The 16,674-nt window shown below is 36.7% G+C and overlaps 1 pseudogene; it reads left to right on the top strand.

Moving 5' to 3' along the window:
* The first annotated feature begins 6,181 nt into the window (after positions 1–6,181).
* Positions 6,182–10,436, top strand: LOC147479358 (uncharacterized; annotated as a pseudogene).
* Positions 10,437–16,674: the final 6,238 nt, after the last annotated feature.

Below are 16,674 nucleotides of genomic sequence, written 5' to 3'. Positions count from 1 at the left end.
TTCCATTTTGAGGTTAATATCACGACAGTTTTTCTCTTGTTCCAATCACTTGCCCATAAGCTTTTACTGCATTTCGGTCTCTAATCTTGATAGTTCCATACGAATCGCTTTAGCCAACCGACCACTTGTCAGCGCTACTGCAGCTTGTGCTTTAGTTGCAGGTTTTCATGGTTGGAACCGCCTGCTCTGCCCTGTTAAATCAAACATTTATAAGACGGTAGAATTTACTTGTGATAATATAAAGATGCACACACAGGCACATACATGTTTCTTCACATCGTAGAAAATTTACAGAAAACTATTTAAAGCACCAAGAACTGTTTTAACTCTTCAACCTTATATACATAGTTATCAATATCGTATGATACACGATACGTATCACATGATATAGGGAGCGTATCATAGGATACGAAATGATACACGATACATTCCGTATCGAGCGATACGCTTCAAATTCTTCAAATACATGAAATATCAATAAAAATTGAGTGTCTGTGTAATTGAGTGTCTGTGTAATATTTCATTGTTGGTTTTGTTGTGGAAAAGCATAGTGTTAAGGAAATGACTTGTATAGTTTTATGTGATGGATACATTGAAATGGTTATCTTTTTTATATGTAGGTCTATATGAATTCTTTTAAGTTATCATTGTTGGTGAGTCTTATTGCATTAGTAATATTGCTCAAACGTGCAAGAAGAAATACACTCCCAAGGAGAGTCCGTCAAAAGATGTGCATTTCCAAACGTAGTGGAGAAGATTTAGTTAGGGAGACTTTGAATGGTCCATCAAAACAAATTTTCCAATCTTTTAGGATGGAAAAAGAATCTTTTCAAGCATTGTGTAGTCATTTTCGAGAGAGAGGGTACTTGGCCAATAGTAAACACCTACTTTTGGAAGAGAAGATGATGATGTTCTTGTTAACACTTAGTCATAACACTCGTATGACACATGTAAGTTGGTTATTCCAACATTCTGGAGAAACAATTCACAAGTACTTTCATGAAGTGTTGAAAGCTATGATTTTGTTTTCCAAAGAGATGATTGTACCACCATCTTGGGATGCCCCCCAGTTGGAGAACTTAGAAGTTATAAGGAACTTAGAGAAGGAGCATTCAAAGGGTCGTTGGAGCATTAGATGGCACTCTCATTCATGCAGTTATTCCTCCTAGTAAGTAGGACCCCTACAGGAGGAAGAGGTGGAAAAGATTGTTGGCAAAATGTGTTGGCAATTTGTGACTTCGACATGAAATGAAATTCATATATGTGGCTGGATGGGAGGGGACTGCCCATGATGCTAGGGGTGTTAACTACTAAGTCAAGCGGAATCCAAACTTTTCGGGGTTTCCATTACCTCCTCGAGGTAAATGTGTAGTCTTTGTTTTATTGTAATGTTATCTACAAAATTATTACTTATATATGCGTACTAAATTGTCATCTATTTCTATTGTATAGATAAGTATTATCTATGTGACGCGGCTTACACGCATACCAGGGGCTTTATGGCTCCATATCGTGGTGTACGATATTGGCTTGCTGACTACAGACGTCATGGGACTCATGCTAGGACTAAGGAGGAGAAGTTTAACCATAGCCATTCAAAACTAAGGAATGTGATTGAGAGGAGCTTTGGAGTTTTGAAAGCTAGGTTCCCTATTTTGAGCAAGATGCCAGGGTATAAGTTTCCAATTCAGAGGAACATAGTCATTGCTTGTATGGCTCTTCATAACTTCCTTCGTAGAGTTGCCCTCAACGATGTGTTATTCCAAGCATATGGTAATGAGGAACTTCTTGTGAATAATCAGATTCGTAGACCCGTAAATAAATGATGGTGTTGAGTAAGTTTTCAGGCCACAAGATCAAGCTTATATGATTAATTTACGATCTCAAGTTGCAGATATCCTTATGGCTAGGCCTAATAATCCCGAGTGATGTTCTTGTTAGTCGTGTTTTATGATGTTTAACTTCTTGTAAACTCTTGTTTGATTTGCTATATTTATGACTTGTAAACTTTATTTTTCTGACATATCGTTGATATGAGAATGTTTAGACTTTTTTTCTTGGCGTTTGAGTTTATTATATTGTGACATGTAAATAGGTTGATTAACATGAGATATATATGACTTTGAAATTATTGTTGATATTTATAAGCAGGTAAGATGGCATCAAAAGGAGATAAAGATGTTCTTTGTATCCGTGGTGGGGTACATGTAAAACTAAGGTATCAAAGACCTCGTGAGAACCCTAGGAGAGCATTCATTATATGTCCAAATGGTGCTAAAAGGTGTGGACTTTGGCAATGGGTGGATGAGGTGAAAATGTGTCCTTGTAATGAGGGAACGTAATGTTTAAGATGATTTAAACGTAATGTTTAAGATGATTTCTATTTTGAAACGCGTGTTTGTATGTGAATTGATGTTATAAAACTAGGGCTTAAAGAAGATCATTTTGTTGAATAATGATTGGAAGTACAAGTTATGTAATGGTATGTAAAACAGGGTTATATTTGTCAAATAACCATCTATAAGATGTTGTGTGTTTGTTTTTTCTTTTTTTGTAAGTGCTTATAAGAGGAACTTAAAATAAAAAACAAACCAGTTTATAAGACCCACTTATAAGACCCTCTTATAAGACCATGTCTTATAAGACCCTCTTATAACTTAAACCCAAAAAACAAATAGGCCCTTACTTGTTGACCCATTCTACATGTTCAAAACAAGTCCATCGAGTTCACTCAATCTCTCCCACTTCTATTCCAGTACAGTTGGCCGATTCTCCTCTTTTTTCTACTGATGAATTGTCTTTTCTTCTTCTACTATTTTTATGCCGCCACCGACTGTTCTAGATATATTTCAACCCCATTGTAACCAATTCCTCTCTATCACCACTTAAAAATGTGGATATAATTATATCAAAAAATCAAATCCATATCTTAACAATTGTAACATCAAATCCATATCTTAACAATTGTAACTACTTTAAATGTATGATGTTAAAGGTAGAGAACCCAATGTTCTTAGAGAAATTCATTTTTACAAAGAGAGATATTTAGATAACTAATGGATAGACTAAAATCAATATTTAGAAGCAGATTAGAAGATCTACTGCTAAGGATGCTTCAAATAAAGCTGATTGACAATTTCATGGAAACTTAATAAAAGCTTAATAAAGGATTTAAAAGATTTAGAAGATTTAGAAGAAGAGTGGGGGGAGGAGAAGTGGAAAACATACTGAGTTATTTTCCAAGGTGTTAAACACTTAACCTGTTCTACCCTTATGTGGTCGAATATTTTTGTTTTTTAAGAGGTAAGATGGTCCTACCCCTCTCAAGGGTCAGGACACTAGCAATCCTCTAATCTCTATTAGTAGAGTATACTATAATTAACATGGACATTTAAATTGAACCAACATTTTTTCTACCATCAAATACCCTTGATAAAATATTTAAATCAATTATGCAATGCCTTTAAGAAGGACTACTTTGTCATTTCAAAATTTAATACCTTTTATACCCTTAAGATTACTTAGTCACTTAAGGATGTATGTGTAAATTCAGGTTGGAAATCAAATATACGCCCTTATTCTCTTATTCAATTGTTCGCGGCTTACCTTCAGTAATTGCCCCAAATAAATACCTTTTATTCCGAAATTAAATTAAAGAAACCAACCGGCTCTTTTCTTCTTCTCTTCTTCTTCTCTCTCCCAAATCTCCATAATTTGCTCTCCCTTAAACTGAAAGCCACAAAAAATTGATCTTATTCCTCTCTTCACCGCCAAGAACCAAAAAGAGTTCCGCCTATGTTCCTACTGCGGTCTCTATTGGTTTTCTCGGGCCGGGATTTTATGCTTTTTGGTTTAATTGGAGCAAAACTCCAACTATTGCATCCGCTTGGCTTCAGAGTTGTTGGCTTGAAGTCTTTCACCACTCGCTTCCTTGTGAATTTTCGGGTTTGTGGTATCTTCGAATTTAAAGAACCGACTTGGAACTCTGCGAATCGACTTATTTTTTACGTTTGAACTTTTGCTCCTTTGGATGTAATCAGGAAATCTCTCCACTTATTCAGGTGTTATACATGGTAATACTACCAATTTCTATCTTATTTTGATATTCAACTGATGCTCTCTCTCTCTCACTACCCTTTTTGCATTGCCAACAGGAATATCAAATACTACTGGAACAATGGCTGCTATCATAGGCACTGTTGGTGCGGATGAAGCCTATATAGAGATGAGGATTTCTTTGGATGCCATTGTGAAAGGTGTAGTTGATGTGGTATTAGGATCGGATTGGAATGACGATGTTAAAAAGAAATTGAGGAAGATGAATGTTCAATTATCAGAGAATGTCTTATTAGAGATCTTTACGGCGCTTCGAGGACAACCTTTTAAGGCTTTATTCTTTTTCCGTTGGGTGGAGGAGCACATGGGATATACACACAATGCTGTTACTTATAATGGTATTTTAAAGGTTCTTGATAAGCAAAATTCAATTAAAGAGAGCACGGGTCACGATATAGATAGTGATACATATATAAAGCTCTCAAGAACTTTCCAAAGGAGGATGATGTTGACAGATGCAGTGGAACTTTATGAGTTAATGATGGATGGCCCTTATAAACCTTCAGTTTTACATTGTGGTTCACTTTTACGTGCAATCTCATTGGCCGACACCCCAGATTTGGATTTGGCCTTTAGAGTTTTCAATAAGTATGAAGCAACAGGGCAGACATTCATTAAGTCTCAGATATGCCGGGATCCATAGGTCTTTTGACCTCTGTGGGTAGATTTGATGAAGCTGAAAAGTTTTTGGACAACATGAGAAATGCAGGTTTTGAACCGGCCGACAACATCACTTACAAAGAACATAGTGTTTGGGTTTCAGAAGCAGGAGGATGTACGTCTTACCATTATTATTGGCGATTTCATTATTGAAAACTCTGTTTCATACCTAATTACTATATTCTCTCATCTTCTCTTGATTTTTTGTCACAGAGAATAACGATATGAAGCTTTCAAGATCGATATAAGGGATTTTAATGGAATATCCATGTTTTTGTCTATTTTCTTTGGAAAGTCAGAAGTAACATGTTAGTTTATCTCATTATCTTCTTCTCCATCCTTTTTTAACTATTAATTTTCCATGTACTCCGCTATTTCGTGAACACCAACTGAATTCTCATACCATGCAAAAAAAAATTGTAGCTTAATTTCATATTTGGAACAGACAAAAGGTTAATTTTCTTATGAGTGTTCGTCATGTTGTATGTTTAGCAGTATGCACTCTTTTTCTCGAGGTAATATTTACTTAACACTTGAAGTTTTTGTTCTTTTTTAATAAGCACATTCTTCCTATATGTTCACTGCAAAAAACTAGAAGAATTTGTACTACAAAGCTTTGGTTATGATACAAAATAGTGTTTGAAGGGGTCGTGTTGTTGTCTTGGTTTAGGGTCTCACTACGATGCAACATCTGGAGGTGATATACTAATTAGGAATCAATATAATTAAATGCCTCAACATTAATTGGAATTCAAATTAATATACATAGTTAAAAGCATATTGATATAGCTTCCTATAGCTTAGACGGTGGAAACAAGAGCGCATGAAAGGATGGAAAAAGAGAAGGCTAGAGAGCACATACGAAGCTATTATTTTCTTCACTTCTTCTCGCTTGCTTTATCCCCAAATCTCCCTGTTTTATTTTGGTACCAGACATCGTTTCTAATATCACCTGTCTCTCCAAATCTCGCTCCCTCTCCCTCGCAAGAAGAAAAAACTATCTACTTAAACTTTCTCACTATCTTGATTTCAAGAACTTGGTAAGTTTAACAGTGATCGCCTCTTTTATTTATTTTATATGATTTTCTTGAATGGATTGTCGTTATTGTTCAATTCTATACATGTTTTGTTGTTGTTCTCGATGTTACAATAGGTTTGTGTATTTCTGTTGGTTTTTAGTTTTTTTTTTAGTTTTTGTTGTTTAAATTATTGGGGGTGCTCTAAATTGGTTTCTCAGATCAGTTTCTGTAATCGGTTTAATTTTGTTTGTCTCAGAAAATGACTTTTTCTTGGGACACGTTGGTAGAGAAAGCAGTATCTAAACTAGATACACTGAATCCGCCGTTCACTCGACCCATTTCAGTCTCAACAACAACTACACATGAAAAAGATTTCAAGACTTTCGATGGGTTATAATCATGGGACCGTTCTTCAGTTGAAATTCAACTCTCAGAATTCACTTTCCAGGAATGGGTTCATAATGTTCCTAGCTCTGGTAAGTAACCATTCATTCTTTTTTAGATAGTTAGAGTAAATTTTGGGTTGAAAGACAGTGGCTCTTGTGATTTTTATAGGAGGTAATGGAAATATGAAACCACCCCGTCGTTCGTAAAGCTTATTCTCTTTTCGGAAATGATTGTCTAGGCTTGAGTTCTCATCCAACGATGCGTAGAGGCTGCAGAGGTATGCTTTTCTTTGTAAATAATTTTTATGTCATTTGTTTAGACATTGTTAACCTTTGTATTCAGGCAAAGACTGCAACATGGGATGGGTCCAAGAGGTTCCGCATTGATATGTGGATATCTGGACTACCATAGACTGCTAGAATCTTGCTTAAGCATTTGATTTAAAGAAAAAGGAGGTACTTCTTTGTTAATAAGTTTATTGACATTATCTTTTCAGTGGTTTAGTCATTGATAAACAAGAGGTAGAATACTTCAATTTAAGGGACATTCTTTAAGGGTGTTTTTTTTGTCTTAAACTTTCTATCCTTAGCAAAAATCATACATACAAATGCATTTTTCTCTCTTATTAAGTTTGTGAACGAATAGACAAGTTTTGTGGTCTTAAAGATCTATAAGGCCATCTCTGTGGATACTATTTTCTCCCTAAGCCTTTTAGTCCCATGCGGATGCTCATTTGGAGCTTTGTAGCTATATATGTTTTATTGTCTTTCAATCACATATGAGATCAATGTCGTTCCTGCGATTTAGAAATCTATGAATGTATCCCTCTGTTTGTATTACCTTTTTTAAAATCCTCAATTTGTTCTTTACTTCTTTACTTCATTGTCTATGTACTCAACAATCTCACATGCCACTACTAACATGAAAACATGCATGTCATTGAACTTCTTCATATTTGAGTTAGGTATTATTTGAATTCTAAATATCTACTTATGATAGCAGTGCCTACAGCCCAAAGTTCATATTGTAATAATGTGCTTCTATTGAATTAAATATTTGTATGACAAACCAGCCTTTATGATGCAGAGCCCGGGTTGGTGTAGCTTTTGGGTTTGAGGTCATAGCACTACACTCAACATTACGCTTTTAAACCCTCAAGCAAAAAAAGAAAAAAAAAACTTATAACAAGTTTTATTAGTATAGAATCACGTCAGAGGGAATGACGGATGCAATGGCCTTCTGAAGAAAACCTACACATCATTTGCACATTTAGTTGTTCACATTATTTACATGGTATTAGAATTAGCCTTAGTTTATCATTGGTGTGTCGATTGAAGTTGCTTTTAAGCCTTTAATTCACATCACATATGTTTATGTAGGATATATAATCAAGAAGTATATTCTGACACCGGACTACAAAGTTCTTCCTTTGTGGACATATATTTTTGTGAGTGGAAATTTATGTAAAATGACTCATGACATACTAATGATATCAAATCGAAGTATATTAGAGTACAAGACACAAAGACACAAAGTTGTTCACCTGTTAGTATGTTTAAATGCTCCTAAGTTGCCTAAGATGGGAGAGAACATTTTCAATGCATGAATTTGGAACTTTTAAGTCTCAAGAACACGATCTTACCTTACTCTTCTTTGGCTGCATAGCGACCTCATTTACATGAAAGCTTTTAGTACAATTGCTACAATGGCATACATGCTTCCCTTTTTTAGTGCATCAACTTTGTAATTTGGCAGTCTATAGGTTATTTGTATCTTTCACCATTTGATTGACAACTTTAATTTGCTTGCTTACAAATATGAATGATATTTGTGTAAGGCGTATTGCATTAGATCCTGTATGGCTTTCTATAAAGGCCACTGCCTTATTATTCACATTACTCAGACTTTGCAATTATATTCTCCCTCTCTTTTGTTTTTTCTCCTCAAACAAGTGCTGCTCACAGCTGGACCTGTATGGATTTGTATGTATTTGCAACACCCTATAGGGTGACCTGGGACTATTACTTTTCTACTAGGGAGCATACATTGGAGATTGAGTCATAGGAAGAGCTCGAAAAATTGGAATATGTATGTTCTTCACCCTTCTCGTTGCTTTGCAAAGATATAAATATCATTATGTCCGATGAGAGAGAGGATAGTTTTGGTGCTTTTTCATCGTAAAACAAAGACGAATATCTATGTTTCTTATGCCATCGGGGATGCTTAGAACCTTGATGTCTCGATCGATGTTTTATCTCTCTTTTCAAACTCGGTTGGGGTCGAGGCCAGGAACATAGCCTTTTTACGAAGCACATGGGAGCATCATTTGAAAACTTGCTAAGCCTTGGATTACAATGATCAATCCAGACAATGTCCATTCCGGTGATTTCCTGGCAGTCTCAAAGATTCGTGGTCGATGGGGTGGATTTGAGACATTAGAGAAATGTGTAACTGGTGCTTTTGCTGGTCACACTGCAGTCTGTTTAAAGGATGATATGGGAAATCTCTGGGTTGGTGAATCAGGACATGAAAATGAGAAGGTATGCTAATAGCATCTTGCGGGATGCCCATCCTAAGAATTCCTCAGAAGTAGAAGAGTTAGGATTATAAAATTATCTACTCCTTAGTGATTTCGTACTGCATAGTTGCATTAAGATGATACTTCTATAACGAGGCTATTTGAGATTTTTTACTTTCAAAAAGAAAAAGAAGTAAACAGTTCTATATGTTTCACTAAACTTTTTTTTATATCCTTATGATTTTTTGTCTTTAATGTATAGAAGCATATAAATCATTATAAGTAGAAGTGTGCTTTGGTTATTTGATAGGGACAGGAGATCATAGTGGTAATTCCGTGGGAGGAGTGGTGGGAACTAGTATTGAAGGATAACTCCAATCCACGGGTAGCATTGCTCCCGTTACACCGACTTGATGCGTGCAAAGTTTAACGCCATCGCAAAGCATGGGCTTATGCTCTGAGCATGACGGAAAACCTTATGGCTACCATAACACATGATATTAGGTTGGATTGATACCATAACGACAATAACCCGCCCACCTCCTCTGGACTCTCACTTGGTAAGTTGCTATACAGTCTTAGATGTGTCAAGTTTCTCTAGAGGATTTTTGTGTTTATATATGATTCATGAACTACTATATGGATTTTAGACCCTTTTCGTGTTTTTCAGTTCTTCACCCTGTTTAACATATTTTATATTGTGGAGAACATGTATATCTATGACTTAAGAGAAGTTTTAATCTCCATCTATTCAAGCCAGTGTTCCTTTTCTTGGCTGTGGAACAACGGAACTGATTATGTTGTACTATATGCAGTGATATGTCATACAACAACCTCTGATTTTTAAATCCTATAAGGCCATCTCTATGGAACCTATTTTCTCCCTAAGCCTTTCAGTCCCATGCGGATGCTCATTTGGAGCTTTGTAGCTATGTTTTATTGTCTTTCAATCACATATGAGATCAATGTCGTTCCTACGATTTAGAAATCTATGAATGTATCCCTCTGTTTGTATTACCTTTTTTAAAATCCTCAATTTGTTATTTATTTCTTTACTTCATTGTCTATGTACTCAACAATCTCACATGCCGCTACTAACATGAAAACATGCATGTCATTGAACTTCTTCATATTTGATTTAGGTATTATTTGAATTCTAAATATCTACTTATGACAACAGGTGCCTACGATCCAAAGTTCATATTGTAATAATGTGCTTCTATTGAATTAAATATTCGCATGACAACCAGCCTTATGACAGAGCCTAGTTGATCTAGTTTTGGGTTTGAGGTCATAGCACTACACTCAACATTACGTTTTTAAACCCTCAAGCAAAAGAAAAAAGAAAAAAAAAACTTATAACAAGTTTTATTAGTCTAGAATCACGTCGGAGGGACAGACGGACGCAATGGCCTTCTGAAGCAAACCTACATGTCATTTGCACATTTAGTTGTTCACATTATTTACATGGTAGTCTAACTGGCACATATACTTGCAGGTGGTGAATAAGAACAACCAAACAAAGGGACCAACAAAGAGAAGAGAATGCACCAATAGGTTATGGAGTGACGCGTTGGATGGGCGCGACACATATGTATGTTTTTATAGTGTGAAGCTCCCCAATTAGGAAAGAAGAAGGTGGAAATCGAGCAATACATCTCTGGGTGTGTACACTACTGTTCCATTTGGGACTGCAGGTTCATCTATTGGACTTAGCACAAGTGCTACTTTATTAGACCACCAAATGTTCCTGCAACTTCATCACATGACAATTGACAAAGGAAGGACTTCATCTGTTTACTTTTTGAGCATGTTCTTTATTTTGTATTCGTTGTTGTAAAATGATTGGAGAAAGCATGGACGAACAAATATTTTGCTTTAAAATGGTGATTGTTTTTGTTCTATTTTACCATGTTTGGTTATAAAATTGGCAAAAGCGCATATGCGTAGTGTTTATGCTTTTCGATCTTTCTCAATTGCTCCCAATTGGCTTACAAACAATCAAGTTTCTTAAAGACTCATTCTATTTGCACCCAAAGGGCGTGCTATACATAATATATTATATACAGATAAATGTTAAAAAGCTCGAAATGCTTATCAAAAAGTATCCACGTAATAACTAAACCAGTTTTGTCAATTTGAAATTATTATTAATCTTCCCGTCAAATAAAGCACAATAAAAATTTTCTAACGCATGAAAATTCAAACTTTAATTTTTTTTACAGAAATGTCAATGTCAATGGTTATTGAGGGTTTTTTTTTTAAGGGTTTCGACTTGTTCTAATCCGTGTCTTCATGCACAATATCATATATACTTAAGTTTATGTACCTGAAGGTCTATTACTCTGTTATACTATTTAGTTGAGGTTTCCACCCATTTTTTGTTTTTCTATTTTTCGATTGTTACGTACTTTGATTCGAATGATATTTCATTTGATTTTTTAGATAATACAACTAAGGTCAGCCTAGGTTTACTGATGAAGTCCTGTTAATGTTAATAAGTAGCAGAGATGCAGGGTAGTTAGCCATAAGCATATTAGGATATGTGTCAACGTCATAACTGAAGAACATCCCAACTCCTCTGTTGTAATTATAGATGTTAAAATGTAACATGAAAAAATTGATTGGGTATTTGGGTGACCGAAAGAATACCCCGAGTCCTACTGTAAGCAGACCTTGGTTTCTGTTTAGCTACTCTTACCATCTCATATAATATGATTTTACACTCAAATTTTGAGTAGATAGTAAACTTAATTGTTTTTAAATTGTAACGGTCATACCTCATGAAACCTTTCCACCAACAAGGGCATGGGACTAAAATAAGCCTACACTTCTCCCTTTCGTGTGTGCCAAGTAGGACTATCTAATGCAGGACTGATGATCCTTCAGAAATTGTGTGGGATCCAAAGTACACTGGCTTTGTACAGTAACCGCACATAGATATTGGAAGATGTAATATACTAATTTAGGATGTAATAGTGTGTTCAAACTATATTCAAGATGTCATACTAATTGTAAGATGTCAATGATGGTGTTTTGTTAACACTTTTTTTATACTTTCTGGTTGTTGCATTGAAATGAATTGGATCTTGGAAAATGTTGCACAGATATACAAGTATACACATTTTTAATCTTAGATAACGTGCTTACACACATCAATGCATGTGTTATTTATTTATTGTTTTGGTTAAGATATATTACATCAACGTGTTCTCATTTATAGGAGCTGCAACAAAATAAGCAAATCTATAATGTGAGTTTCCAAGTACGTATCTGCTATCTACCTAAAACTATTATATTTGTTGTGCTTCTTCTTTACTTTTCAATATTAACCACGTGCTAGCACGTGCATTTTGCTAGTAATAATAATAGAAGAAGAAGAAGGGATTGATAAATAAGTCGGTCTTATCAATCAGGTACAAGATCAACATCGCCACATATACCAATAACAATTAGAAGAGTCAATCCCTAATAACAAGTTTCTCTAAAAAAATTCAAAACAAAATTAAACATTCTAATATCATATCGTAAAAAAAATTATAACATGATGTTACTAGTTTTTAATATTAATATACAAGTAAGATAATCTAAAGGAATCCTATATGAGTAAAATCTCAGATTAAACCGCTTTATAGATTTCTTCCGATTCCCGAGCCTTTCTCCGAGGTCTATTCATCTTTTCCACCTTACACTCCTTGACCTCTCGAGGTTTTCCACCTTATACTCCTTGACCTCTTGAGTATTAACAAAGAAACAGAAAATCTAAATTGGTCAATAACTCGATCTTATTTATTATGAATAACAATTCCCTAACCAAGAAGAGTTAATCCCTAACAAGTTTCTATAAATTTTTCAAAACAAAATTAAACATTACAATGTCAAATCGCCGTAAATAAAATTATAACATGATGTTACTAGGCGTAAATAAAATTATAATATGATGTTACTACCTAGCTTAGGAATGCAATGATGTATGCAATAATTTCAATCAACATTATGATAAACACATGTAAAGCTTGACATATGAACTCGGGTTAAAGTTTAAAGGAAGAAACACAGAAGAAAAATGTGAAGTAACATTAGTTTTATATTGACCAATTAGAATGCAGTGCTCATTATTCAAAACAATGTGATATGGCCGGAGTAAACAATTTCAAATTAAATTAAAATGGTGAAAACAGGTTTGCACCATGAAGAGTGTTGAGACGAGAGATCTGATAGGCGGGAACTGATGTGGATATGATAATAATTATTTAAGTCTAATAGTGTATGTGTGCATCTCTTCCATCATCCAGCTAGAAGTTCATGAAACAGATCAAATGCGGATAACAAGTAGTTCTTTTATAGAAGAAAATTCACTACGCAGTTATAAAGTGATGATCTCGCCACGTCCATTTGATTATTATGTTGTAGGTTTATTTGTTTATTTTATATATATGAGTGCATATTAAATTACTCTCTCTGTTGCTTTCTTATGTGGGAAAAGAGAAGTTGGTATGGAGGCACTGTATTCAGTGATTTTGATGGAGTATTGGAAATTGTGGTTCGTTGTTTAGATCTTGTCCCTGTGGCGTTTGACACGTGGGTGTTGAATGTTTTTTTTTTTTTTTGGTAAAACCACTGTATGATCCTCCAATCCTCCACCAAATGTCCTAGTAACCAAGTGGCCAAGTGGGTGTGTAAAGGAGTGTTTTAGTATTCTTTCACATACAAGATGAAGTGGGGAAAATGGATTGATTATTGGACAGACCGAGTTCGTTCTTTGAGCGAACTGCCTACGTATTTCTCTCTCGATTTTTGGGGGAGAGAAGAATCAGGTCTGGTGTAGTTCATATTAGGGCTGTCAACGGGCCGGACCTGAATAGGACACACCTAGGTCCAGGCCCGACCCAAATCATATTTGATATTTTGAGTCCAAGCCCGACCTAGGTCCTATTGGGCAAGTTTGGATTCGGGCCAGGCCTAGGTCCGTTAGCAATACATGAGAACTGTTATTTTTGTCTAAAATTTAATTAAACTTGTAAGTGGTAAAAATCGAACCCACAACTCTTGTGTAGCAAACACAATACTAGCCAATATGGCTTCTAATTTTCTATGTCAACTTTCAGTAAATATAATAGATATATTAATAATATTAAATATAAAACACATAAACTATTATAGATTTCGGGCCGGGCCATTATCGGATCAGACATAGGTATGTCGGACTGCCCAATAATCTTATCGGGCTAAATTTAAAGTCTAAGTCCTTATCTTATCGGTTCGGATTCAATCGGGCTTCGGGCTTGTCCCGGCCCATTGACAGCCCTAGTTCATATGGGAGGTATTTATAGATGGTGAAAGTGAATTTTAACCCAACACGTGTAAAGACCAACACAAATGTAGGGTGGAGATTGAGAAGGAGTGTGAGAATGGTGTTGGCAGGAATGTTGTAATGATGGGGATTAGTAGTAGTGGTTAGTAGCTTGCGGCAGTGGTTTGTGTAAGTGCAGCTTTGGTAATGATTACTTCTAGAAGATAGGCTTAGTCATGATATAGAACGATCTGCGTAGTGATAACGATCTGTTCTGGAGCGATCTCGTAGCTCGTGCACGCGAGCTAATGATGTAGGTTGGAGAACCAGGTCAGAGGTCAGTGTGGTACTTCCACCATGCTGAGCACGTGCTTGATATTCCTGAATGAGAATATCACTTCCTCACACAACCCCCTCTCAGTAGGTCGTGCAGTTCATTGACGCGATCTGCTGAGAGAACATAGTAGCGCGTGTTGAGCATGCAAGAAGAGATGAACTGATGTAAATGGAAACACCCGATGACCAACAGAGATTGATCCGTGCTGTTTGACGAACCGGTGTGCGGCTATAGCTAGCACGTGGATGGCACGTGAGCAAATCTGAGTAGTTGAAGAGAAAATGTGCCACCCCATTTTTTCGAGATTCGAAAAGACAAGACAGCTTTTTGGAAGTCGTGTGTGGCTAGGGCTAGGGTGTAATCATAATGCTTTGGGAACTAGAGGGGCAGTTATACAAAAACAACGCTGGCTATCTAAATCGCCATTTCTTGCCTATCTTTCCAAAAAAAATCACTACATCAAGAACCTTTAGGTTAGTTTTCTGCCATTGTTGATCTTCGACTCTCTGCTTCATCTTTGCTTTTCGTTGTTGAGTTGTTAGGTCGTGCGTCTTGTTGTTTATCATTAGAGGTGTGAGTGACAAGAGAAAGATGTCTAGTTAATTGACCTTGTTCTGGGCTTATGCACCTTAAGTGAGGTCCGCCAGCAGATTTTCGGAATAACTTGTTATTGACCAAGCAATAACGGCATGCCTGATATGGAATTTGTCTGGCTTTGGCACGCTCTTCTGGGAGTGTACCATGCTGGATGTACTATATGATGGGTTGCATCCATGTTTGACTCATCTGATCTTCAGAGAGTAGGCACAGGTCGCTGACTTCTAGGACGTGTTCAGCTTGGTAAGCAAGTCAGTCAATTAATTCAATGAGTAACTGCCTAGGGGCGCAGTTCCGTGTTTGGGTAGCCAGGTAAGCTAAACTGTCTACGTGACGATTTTTGTCACGCAAAAAATGATGTATTGTGGCTTTCTTGAAAGAAGGAAGTAACCGATAAACAACTTGAAGGTATTTAAAAAGGTTACCTTCATGGGTAGTGTACTCTTTAGCAACCTGGCGAACAACCAGTTGCGAGTCACTAAAGACCTAGAGCTCTTGTACATCAAGTTGTAGCGCCATTCGAAGCCCCATGATTAATGCCTTGTACTCTGTCTCGTTGTTGGAGATCACAAAGTCGATGCGACCTGATTTCTCCATCATTGCTTCATCTGGTGACACTAAGACAACTCCGATTCCACTTCCTCTGGGGTTGCTAGATCCATCCACATAGAGAGACCAGATGGTTTTGTCATTTTTCTTTGTGGATGAGATATCTATTTCTGGTTCCCAATTTAGGTCTTCAACAGGGAAGTCGGCTAGGAAATCTACAATGACCTGCCCTTTCTGAGAAGTGCGTGGGACGAACTCGATGTGGTGTTCCCCGAGTTCTTCAGCCTATACTGCCATGCGAGTTGTCTTGTTCTCCTTGTGAAGGATTTTATTCAGTGGGAGGTCAGTGAGTACTTTGATTGGATGCGCTTGAAAGTAAGGTCTGAACTTCCTTGCAGAATATAACAATGCGAGTACTGCTCTTTCAATGTAGGAGTAGTTCTTTTCAGCCGGAGTTAGCGTCTTACTTGTAAAGTAGATCGGTTTCTCTGAGTTGTTGTCCTCTTTGAAGAGAACCGAACTGATAGCAAAGTCTGATATTGCTAGATAAAGCCCGAGCGTTTCCCCATCTGTTGGTTTTGCTAGGACGGGAGGTGTTGTCAGGTATTCTTTGAGGGTGGAGAACGCTTGGTGGCACTGGTCGTTCCACGATAACTGTTCACCTTTTTTAAGGAGTTGTAGGAACGGTTGGCATTTGTCGGATGCCCTGGATATGAATCGGTTAAGTGCTGCAACCATTCCTGATAGCTTCTGTATTTGCTTCTTTGTTTGTGGATCAAGCATGTCTAAGAACGCTCGGATTTGGTCTGGGTTAGCCTTGATCCCCCTCTATGATACTTGGTACCCCATAAACTTCTCGGAAGACGCTCCAAAAAGATATTTTTCTGGATTCATCTTCATTCGAGTTCGGCGTAATCTGGAGAACGCTTGCTCGAGGTGAGTGAGGTGCTCACCTGCTTTCTTGCTCTTGACAACCATGTCATCGATTTAGACTTCTATGGTATTCCCTAACATGTCCTAGAACATGTTAGTGACCAGCTGTTGATAAGTCACTCCAGCGTTCTTGAGACCGAATGGGAGGACGTTGTAGCAATAAATTTCCTGTTCTGTAATGAATGACGTCTTCTCTTGGTTTTCTTCAGCGAGTGGTATCTGGTTGTACCCACTATATGCACCCATGAAGGATAGGAGCTCGTGG

This window comes from Coptis chinensis, chromosome 8 (assembly GCF_015680905.1).
Source record: "Coptis chinensis isolate HL-2020 chromosome 8, ASM1568090v1, whole genome shotgun sequence".
Taxonomy (NCBI): Eukaryota; Viridiplantae; Streptophyta; class Magnoliopsida; order Ranunculales; family Ranunculaceae; genus Coptis; species Coptis chinensis.
Note: the sequence above shows the minus strand (reverse complement) of the source record. Positions and strands in the feature narration are given on the sequence as shown.